This window comes from Centruroides sculpturatus, unplaced genomic scaffold (genome assembly GCF_000671375.1).
Source record: "Centruroides sculpturatus isolate CEXI.00-Female unplaced genomic scaffold, Cexi_2.0 scaffold477, whole genome shotgun sequence".
In the NCBI taxonomy this organism is placed as follows: domain Eukaryota; kingdom Metazoa; phylum Arthropoda; class Arachnida; order Scorpiones; family Buthidae; genus Centruroides; species Centruroides sculpturatus.
In genome coordinates, this window is record NW_019385213.1 from 494,049 (window position 1) to 505,368 (window position 11,320).

The window sequence follows — 11,320 nt, forward strand, 5'->3', positions numbered from 1 at the left end:
TTCAAAAAATATCTCTATATATGCATTTGTGAACTGTTATTTACGATATTTGTAATAATTTTTGTTTAATCACTTTATTTCAACTATTTTTTGCTAATTATGTATTCGCTCGAACTTTGTTACAATCTTAACTGTATCCCGAACAACAACAGAAGTTGTAGGAGGAAATTCGCCTATTTTACCGATCTAGAGATCCCCCCTTTTCCAATTTTAATATCAACTCAAAATAATTTAAAAAGACAAATTACAATAAAACGGTTTATTATCCAACTATCAGAAATTTCACAATATGCCAAGGAAGAGAGGAAGGAGCAATTAAATAATCAAAATTATAAAGGATTAAAAAATATATATATAAATGGGGAATATCGCACTTCTATCAATCTCTGCGAGTATGTGGGCTAAATTTAAAGAATCCGTGCTTCTCACATGGACAACTGTACGTGGCCAGCTCACGCGTCGGAAAACCTTGATTTATTCGTTACGCACCAGACGGAAAAACAAAAAATATCGTGTATCCACAAGCACTCCAATAAATAAATAGAATTGAAACGACACTTTGAAATGTGTTCCCGATGAAAATGAATAATAATAATAAGTTTCAATAAAAATGATAAAATGTAAATTGAATTTTATTATAACGAGTTTGCTTGAATTTCGTTTCTTCTGAGATCNGCATGACCATAAAACTAATTTAATTAAATTTGAAGCCTAAGCAAGGGAGACACACGCAGGATCTTTACCTCCAACACCATGCATGATATCCAAAGTCTATGAGCTTTCATAAAATATTTTTCAAGAAAGGGACATGATTGAAACTTGCATTCTCCCAATTAGGCAATACACGAAAGAAGCCGAAGAGGAGAGGAACAAACAAAACAGCTTAGGAAACTGTTTACGAGGGAAACTTCAAGAAGACAGACAAATTCGGACTTGCTGGACAGACTCCTCATCATCTAAGATCCATTTACAGCCAGTTTGTAAGCATCTCAGATAAATAAATAAATAAATAAAAATGATAAAATGTAAATTGAATTTTATTATAACGAGTTTGCTTGAATTTCGTTTCTTCTGAGATCGCAGCAATGCGCGACGGGTAAGCTATTAATTGATAAATATAAAAAGTCTTTTATTAAAATATCACAGATGGCTCTATCATAGTTTAAAATTTTTTCCGGGGAAAGTTACACAACTTTTGTTGGATTTTTTAGAAATTCTGAGAAGTCGGCTGAGATAACAAGAGTGAATCTAGACTTACTTGTTAAACAAACATATTGAATGCATAAATTATGATTGTGAGGCTCCGGAAGTGGGTTGAAATTCGTGCACAGAAAAATATTTTAATTTCGTATAAAAAAAANATGTTTTATACTTGTATTTTGAATTTTTCCCCCTAGATTGTCAGATTTACATAAAAAGGAACTGGGGAGTTTTTTCTGAGCCAGACTCAGGAAAAATATATGCTTCCTATTCCTATAAAATTCACGTTATTTTTAACTAACAGAAAATAGAAACTTTCATTCTGCTTTTTATTAATAAAGAAATATTCTATGCATTTCATTTTTTTCGAAATAAAAAAAGGCTAAATGGGCCTGCTATGAGACAAAGAGCCCCCGTAAGAGGCAAAAGGAGCTAGATCCCCAGACAAGCTCTGGACGGCACTGATCATTCATTTTTTATTGAAATTAAATAATTTCAATAAAAACGACTCTAGCTATATGTTTAATGATAAAATTTTGAAAAATATCTGGTTAATCAATAATAACTGTTATAAATAAGAACGTTTTTAATAATCTTTGATAGCAAACATCTTTTTAACTGTGTTTTTATTAATCAGTCATTAATTAGAGAAGTTGCTTATTTATAAAATAGCAAACTGCGAAATTAACAATCTTTCATACTAAATTCTCAAAAATAGTTATTGGATTAATATTGCAAATTAAAAACGTAATTAATTAATTAAATCTATGAAAATGCTAATATAAGAGGATGCTGATCATTTTTTTATTCTTTATATATTGATTATTTATTTTAAATGTTAATAATATAATTATTATTAATGTCGCAAAATAATTTTTGCGACATAAAATAACTAAATAAGTACAGTAAATAAATAAATGCTAATTACTTCGATATTGCATCGTATCAGAAGTGGTAGAAACGTTAGGATGTGGCGACATCTGTTGATTAGCTACATCGTTAATATATGTTTTAATTTTATAGTGTGAAAATCTTATAATCTTATTAACTGAAAATGAGCTTTTTACTTTACTTAAATATGCATGTTATGTATATATATACATAATATTAAAATTTTAAATAAAACGTTTGTTAATTAACATTATTATTTTTTAATATTTATTTTGCGACTTATTGTAATAAATAAGGGTACAACATTTTTATGTGTGTTGCAAATAACGTTTAAAGAAAGAGATTAGAAGAAGTAAAAGAGAAAAAAAAAATTTCGTGTCAGAAGTGGGATTCGAACCCACGCCCACATACGTGGACCAGAATTCACAGAACCTGCCTGAAACAGGAAGGGACAACCCTTGAGTCTGGCGCCTTAGACCGCTCGGCCATCCTGACACACGACGAAACTCATTTCTATTTCTACTTATATTCTAATCGAAATTTAGAAATTTCTTTGGGTAAAATGTATAGCGTTATTTATCATTCTAAAGAAATCGTAAGAATTTGTGAATGCAGCAAATTTTAAACATTTATTATTGCTACTGTTTCTACTGTTAAGCATTAGTTACTAGTTGTATGGTATTAACTAATGTAATAATTATTGTTGTGAGAAATAGGTTATATTATCACCGCACAGACTTTATATTATGGTAACTTTGATATATTTTTGTATAATTTAATCAATAACTCAATCACTTAACATCCTAATTAAGCAAATACGTGATTTGCAGCGCCACCTGAAATCTGTATGACTCGCAAATAATTCTAAAAATTTTATATTTCATTATTTTCAGTAGTATGCATTTATACCGTAAAGATTTGATTTATGATCGCACGGCTGCATCAGTGATGATGTATTCGCAGGAAGGAATAGTATTTTAACTATCTTATATCGAAAAATCATTCGAGCAAAAAAGATGGCTTACCTTCTAACCTCAACTGTATAGAAATGTGCATCTGAATTGAACTGTGGTTCCTGACCGTAAACGAGACCTGAAGTGTCCATTCGTTTAACTTTTTTGAAGAATATTTTTATTTATAAAGTTTACAGCTTGACAGTTTGAATATTAACTAAAAATTGAAAGCAAAATCCAACAAAGTAGTCATCCATTTTATTCACTTCCGTGTTCCGGAATAATATTAATGATGATCGTGACCTTTCTTGGTAGGCTACTTAGTCGTCAATAAATTTAAAATTTCCTTTAAAATCTGAAAAATCTATAATTAAAAAAATTAAAAAGTTTTTAAAAACCGGAACGGGAACAAGCGGATCTTTTCCATTCTTTCATTCATATGGCACTGGTTCCCGTATGGATAGAAAAATTGAAAGTTGATGTTTTCTTTTTTCTATTCCCGGCTTCTAGTACACATCTTTTTCATCATTAACTTAAGCACTTTTTTATTTTTACGGCTGTTAAATATAACAGAGAGAGATAGAGAGAGAGAGAGAATACGGAAATCGATTTTAAAAATGACCCCCAAAACGTTTACATTTTTGGATCAGGAGACCTTGAAACGTCGAAAAATGCAAACAAATTCGGGAGTTTTTTCTGTATGTATGGATGTTTGTGTTTGGAGCGCGATTTTTGCGCTTTACACACAAACATTCATACATAACATAAAAATTTGAAGCTAAATTGCTCCTATGCTTTTTGTCTACAATTTCTGAAATTTTACCGGGAGGTTTGCGTAGGCTTATTAAGGAATTGGATGCTATTAAATTTTGGTGGTTAAAGATCGAAGAGGATAGTGTGTCATATCTCGAGTAAGGTCGGGCTTAAGAAGAAAAACACCAAGAGAAAGAGAATTACCTCCAAATAAGTGCAGCTTTGGTTTAACAAATGTTTTCGTCTTCTATAAGACCGACTCTTCCTTCCTGTTTCTTCCGGAGTGAAAAGCTGAGAGCTATACCACTCCTCTGTGTCGATGATGATGATGATGATGAACAAATGTTTTCAGGACATTAAACATTGCTTTATCAGATTTTAAAAAATATATTTATTACAAGAACCACATATTATCATAGTAAATATTCACTAATAATTTATTTTTCAAAAACATCTTATTTATAGTATATTAATTAATTTATTATTATTAATTATTGTGAAGATTTCTGCTGTGTGAGATTTGTAATATAATAATAAATGTTTTAATAAATGATTACTTGCTTAGAAAACTACAGAAAATTATTTTCCTCTTCTTGTTTTATCAGGAACAACAGCCATACACAAGACTGCTTGAATATATTCAATAAGAAAACTTCAACTGAATTTAGTGTATATTTTATAATTATTATTGTTTTAATAAATTTATATTTTTATACAAATAATGCTACTTCCTGCATATACTGTCTTTCAGTGTGAACATGTTGCATTTTCTGAAGTTACGGTTTTAGTGAAATTGGAATACAATACAGTATCAGAGATCTAATAAAGATTTCTTTTAAATATTTGATGATGTTAGATGAAACAAAAAGCCAATATATAAACTGTTTTAATATTTAACACTTATAAATTTTTATAAGTATGTTTATTTAATTCTCTGTAAAAATAATTATATTTAGTTTATATGCATAAGAAAGTTCCTAAATGAAGGAAATTATTATATCTTGCAAATATTTTTGAAGGTTTACTTTACATAATATGTAAAGTTTGTGAGAATAGTTTTCTTTTCTCTTCATCTAATTTTAATTTATAAAAATGTTTAACCCTCTCCCTCTCCCTCCGAAAATCCCTCCTTAGTGTATATTCTCATGACCTACCCAAACTGTGTACCAAATTTCAACTTTCAGCTCCTAACCGTTTGGACTCTGCGCTTATTATTATTAATCCATCTCAATTATAAGACACAAACTTAAAAACTATCTATTCTGATTTAATTTATTCCAAATAAACTTCATGAAATAAATATAATTTAGTTTTGTTTTTATTTCATGATTCGACCATTAGCATAATTTGAATAAAACAAACTTTCCTAATTTTAAAAAATTTATGCTGTCAACTACTGAATAATATTGAGATTTTTAAATTTTATAATTTACACCAACTGACTTATACAGTATTTAACTTTCAAAATATTTTGTTATGTATTTTTAAGATAAATTAGTTTGAAATTAACTTAAAATGTTTTAAATTCTAGTATTTGATAATCTCTTATACGAATATACCCTAAAGAGTTTTCATTTTTAATAGCGGAATACATTATTTAAGAATTACAAACTTTACAGAGAAAAGAGAGCTAGGATTACAGCACTCCTCGTCCACATAATAGTGCATATCAAGACAGAAATGTGAAATCTGAGGTAAGAAAATTGACAAAACAGACAGAATGCTTAATCTAAAAAACAAAAATAACGACAAGTTTTTGTGATTTTGAATTCGATGCAAAATCAAACAAAACTGTTTATTAGAGAACGAAAAGTATTTACAGAGACAACTTGTTATTTTTATGATTCTGATCGCATTTAATCATTCATCAAACAATCTTCATATAAAGGTGATTAATTTAGAAGTTCTCAAATTGATGCAAGGCCAAAACTGTGGAGAGAGCATCTTGAAGAATTCTTAAATTTATTAAAATTCCTTTCTTTTTGCAGCTGCATCATGTACGTGTTTAATTCAATATAATTCGAATGAATCCATGTTGTTGAAAATTTTTTAAGTCCATTCTCTCGAATTCTCCGAACGCTTCTTAATCATAGAAGTTCAGGATCAGGATCCGTAATCTGAAAACGACAAACAATGCTTAACTACATTTATTTAAAATTTGTATATTCCTAACAATAATTCAACTTACCATTTCATAATGTGTATCCTTTAATATTTCAGAAATCTTTCGTCTTCTTTGTCTTCGCCTTCATCAGGTAGTCAACGAATTTAGATAACAAAATAAACAATAGACACAATTATAAGAAGTCGCTATTCGGAAAGACACAATTAGAAATTAAAATTAGAAGAATCACAATCAAAATAAAGTCAAAGTTTGAGGAGATGCAATTGGAAGTCAAAATTGTTGAAGTACAATCGAGTTAAAATCAATATTCGAGACGTCACAATCGAGACATGGTTAAAACTGGAATCAAAATCGGGATAAAGACAAGATGTTCATTAATTAGCATTTACAATATTCTACAAAACTCATCCCTACCCTCAGAATTAAGCTTTTTGCTAATGTTCATAAAGATGTTCATTATTAGCATTTACAATATTCTACAAAACTCATCCCTACCCTCAGAATTAAGCTTTTTGCTATTCGATAATCATTAAAATATAAAGTTTTTATAATAAAATCTCACAACAGATGGCGCCATACACAATCTTATTAATTATATTAAATAAGTTATAACAGCCGGGAAAGTTACGTAACTCGTTGCCAGATTTATTAACTCAACCACAAAAAAGCATACAAATCACTTAAAGCTCAATTTTGTAGCAAGTGGCTGGGTTGATCCAAAGATTTTGGTATAGTTCTTCTGAATATACCTTTCCTAGCAAGAGAAATTTAAATACGTTAAAACAAATTATAACAATTTGTCGTTGTATCGTTGTACTGACTAAAAATGTACATTTTATGATAGTGTTATTGACCACTGCATAGCGTCACTTCTAAGTGCTGTGTGATAATATATATATATATTTTTTGTAATTGTCGAATTTGACGCATTCTGTTTTTAAAATTTACTCACATCGTCTCTCTTCATTAGGTGAGCCACTCAAAGTTTACGCTTTCCCGCATTTAAAGTTTGGTTACTGTCATGTATCAGGTGAGGTTAATTAAACGGAACAAAGTCACAAAAATGGCGTCGGGCAAAACTCACATGCACAACACGTATACAAAACGTACAGTACAGTACATACATCCGGGACTCCAAATGTCACATGCAAGTTGTCTATATTTAAACAACAACGAACATTTACTTCAAAATAACAAACTGGGAAACATACGAAACTTCAATAACGCTCGACGTTGCTATAACTGAGGAAACTCGCTTCTAACTTTTCGCTACTATATTTATACAGTATTCCCAGCCATATCGACTCTGAACAATAACTTGGACATTTTTGTATTTTTTCACATTTAGCTAGTTTCTGAAAAAATCCTACTGCACAAAAATGGACGTCCGCTAGTGTTACCACCCGGGAATTGGCTCACTGTCCGGGTGAACTATTAATTTTGTCCGGGAATTTCGTAGAAATTGTGAAATTACGATGAGACAAAGTTCTTGCAAATATTTTTACAAATTTACACTATTTTAACAGCGAAAGAACTCACACTCACTGAAACTCATCTACAATTCTGCTATGTTAGTCTGTTTACGCCGATGTGTGGCGCGCAACCTGTCGACTTTTTTTCTCTTTTGCATGTACGATCCTACACGTCTCCATCTCCAATATCCAATAGAGCTAAATCATCTGTATCTGTTCTTTCTTAATTTAGGGTTACTTACGTTACTCCTACGCAAGTCCCTAGTGCCTAACTGTAACTGATTTAGAACCGGCATGAACGTTATTTTTTGCATTGTAAAATGACATTGCGCATGCGTCAGGAACTTCTGTTCGAACAAACCTGACCTGCCGTCCGAGTCAGCGATTTTGAAAATGTGGCAGCACTAGCGTCCGCAGAGGGGGCATTTGCCACTTACGGAATCCAGTAAAAAATTCCACAAATTACAATCGTAAAAGAGTCCCGTGATAGAGAGTACAGTATAATGTTGTAACCTTATACGCTATCACGGGACTCTTTTACGATTTGTTTTATCTGTAGAACGTTTTCTTTAGAAGTAGAGCGTTTTCTCCCTCTTGTTAATGCACATCACTTCCCTCTAAACTACTGTAAATTATACCCTCGATTACGAAACGCTGTCTTTTTGTATTAATTCAATACTGTAGTCTATAATCTACTTGTGAAAAACCCCAAAAAAATTAAATGAAAATTTATTGATGTAGTTATTTGTCTCCAAGCTTTGCTCCCTTAAAAAATTTTCTGCAGACGCCAATGCGCACCAAGCTTGTTACTTGTTTAATATTTCATTCACAATAAGATCTACAATCGTTATTTATATTTACTTAAAAAACGAAAATACAATACAAATGAGTTTGCAATCAGATACAAGCGTACGTGCAATTATCGAAAATAATGGAAGCAAGAATAATGACTGTTTTCGTGCCTCGAAATCAACAAGGTACAAAAAAAACCGACATTTTACAGTAATTTAGAGGGAAGTGATGTGCATAAACAAGAGGGAGAAAACGCTCTACAGTGGTGCCTCGTACAACGTACTTAATTTGTTCCAGGTGCACGTCCGTTAAGTGAAACGTCCGTTATACGAAACGCATTTTCCCATAGAAATACATGTTAAAACATATAATTCGTTCCGCAGCATAAAATAACCGTACTGTACCATAAAAAATGAAAATGGAGCAGACACCAATTATGCCGGGTAGTCAGATGTTGTGAGGAGGAGGTGGAAGAACACTTTCTTTACACATTCATACAGATACAGACTTTTTACACATTGCAGCGGGTCTTTTTTTATTGTTTTTTAATCGGAGTCAGATTCAGGAGAGGCTACCGGAACTTGCAGGGTCAACTTCTCTTGTTCCATCCTTTGTTTTTTGCCCGCTGGCTTCTTGAAAAACATGACCAAGGTGGTCTGTTTCTCTTTCTTCTTTAACACCTGTCGGAAATGACGGACAAAGGTGTCATCGTAGAGATCATTGATCCTGTTGGCCTCAGCTCTGTTTGGATAATGAGTGTTGGTAAACTCCTGAACCTCTCCCCATTCGACAAGAAAGTTTTTGTCAACTTTCACTCCTGATGATTTCTTGCTTTGTTTCAATTGAAATCACCTTTGTTTTTTTTTTTAGAAGCCATGATGCATTATAAATGACTTAACTTGCCAGATTATATGATACGAATAATTCTTTATTAATTAAGATCACTAAACACTTCTACGAGCTACTCTCGCTCCGTTTGTTTTTTACAACCTCTTTTCGTCCCGCCACCTCGGCATCTACACAATTACATTTCGTTTATTTGAATCGTCAACATATATTACATTACATTTAATGTTTATTTAAATCATCAACATATATTACATTACATTTCTACTTCAGATATACTAATAATACATTCTAATAATACTAATATATCCTAAAAATAGCAGATTGTCATTGGCAACGGCAAAAGAATGGAAACATCATTCGCACTTGTTCGAAAAAAGTCCATTGTTCGTCTCACGTAACTGCCGAACGGAAAGTCCGTTGTTCGCAGCAAGTCCGTTGCTCGAGTCACGTAACGGTCAAACAGAAAGTCCGTTATTCGCAGCGTCCGTTATTCGAGGCGTACGTTATACGAGGCACCACTGTACTTCTAAAGAAAGCGTCTACAGATAAAACAAATCAATGTGTCTTTTTAATGCGAAAGACAATGGTCTCGAAAGAAAATTATTGCAGCTGAAACAAATGTACTACTAACGCTATTAAGCACTCGCATGCACAATTTTCGATCAAAAATTTCGGGGAAAATGAGTTTAAAAGATTTACAACTGGACTTAATTCTTTCATGATGAGCTCAGGATATTTTTCTTCTAATTATTAATTAGAGATTCAGACTATGGACTTAATTCTGTTACGATATGTACTGGTGGCGACACATAGCGGCCAACAAAAAACGAAAGTCGTCTGTCGTCTGTCATACAGTCCATAACGAGTGTCTCCTCTTTAGTAGTAATAAATAATAATTTAAGTTTTGTCAGTCTTGTGCATTATACAACATATAATATAACAAATTCGATTTAATGTTTTGGGACCGGCATCTGTAGAAGCTTCTCTAGCGGAACTTAAAAAGGGGGAATATACTTTAAAATTTCTACTGATGCATGTAACCACGGTCGTATTTCCAATCTTTGTCAACTAGTAGCCCGGGACGCCCCCTAGTGGGAGTTCTTTACAAATTCCCATGAGCCATGGTTCCTTTGACATTTTGTTCCTATCAATATGCTCTACAGCTCTGTTAAAGTCCCAATCGCGTCATACGAATCGATATTTCTACCTATCAATATGCTCTACAGCTCTGTTAAAGTCCCAATCGCGTCATACGAATCTATATTTCTACCTATTAAACATTCTATAAATACTTTAAAATACTTTAATTTGCTTATTTACCTTCGCTTGTAAACCTCGATTTTAAATGTATCCGCCATTATTTTCAACAAATTTCCCTTGAGTCAATGCACGACGTTCACTAAGTCACGGCATGTTGTAAACGTGCGGCGCAAGGTTAATCAAGGCATATAATAATTATTTATGCCATTCCATGGTATAAATAATAAATTCCTATTACAAATAAAAATAAATTACTGATAATCTAAATCATCGCTAGGACGCCTCGAGTACCCGTTTTTGGCATACCGTTACGCGGACGGACGGACACCCGTTCAATGGGTTATATAGTTAGATATATTCAGTAGTGATATTCGAAATATTTAACAAAGGGTTCGCTAACAGAAATTTTTTTAAACCCCTTAAACCCCAAGCCCGAGAGATCTCGAGCAAGTTACATAGCGTTACATAAAACTCGGGCGTTTGGACCCACTAAAAATGTTTGGATTTTTGGAATGTTTTTAAGTCTCCAAATTTTTTCCCGCGCGAAAAAATTTATCGCGATTTTAATTTACCTTTAGTGACGCACGATTTACGCTTAATTGCTTTTTAATTGTTTTTTAAATGGAGTTTGATATCAAATTTCATTCATCGTTCTAAAGTTGTAGTTAGGGTTTCTCAAACGGGATGCCGGTTGTTTTTTTAACCCGGGAAATTTTTCTTATCCCGGGAAATCCCGCAAATTTCTTAAAAATTCACTTTTTTTCTTATTTTGTGTTAAGGTTGAGGAATTTTGCAAATAGAAAGCATAATTAACTCATTCACTGTCAGAATACATTTGTATTTATTAATTTTAAACCTACCTATTAGTTTTTTATAATTTTTGCTCGTTATAGCATGTCACAAATGGTCAATAATCAATATATAGCTTATTTGTGGCAGGACTATAAAAATTCTTTACTTGTCGGAACCTGTAATATCTGAAATAATTGTGCTTACGCTGTCTTGAGTTTTAACCATGCCCAGTA

General features: G+C 32.1%; 1 non-coding gene across 1 annotated transcript; it reads right to left on the reverse strand.

Moving 5' to 3' along the window:
- Nucleotides 1-2,467: 2,467 nt before the first annotated feature.
- Nucleotides 2,468-2,586, reverse strand: Trnal-caa. Its single transcript has 2 exons — nt 2,549-2,586; nt 2,468-2,513 (listed from the first exon to the last, which is right to left on the reverse strand). It is a non-coding gene; the product is annotated as a tRNA-Leu (tRNA).
- Between the last annotated feature and the right edge of the window lie 8,734 nt (nt 2,587-11,320).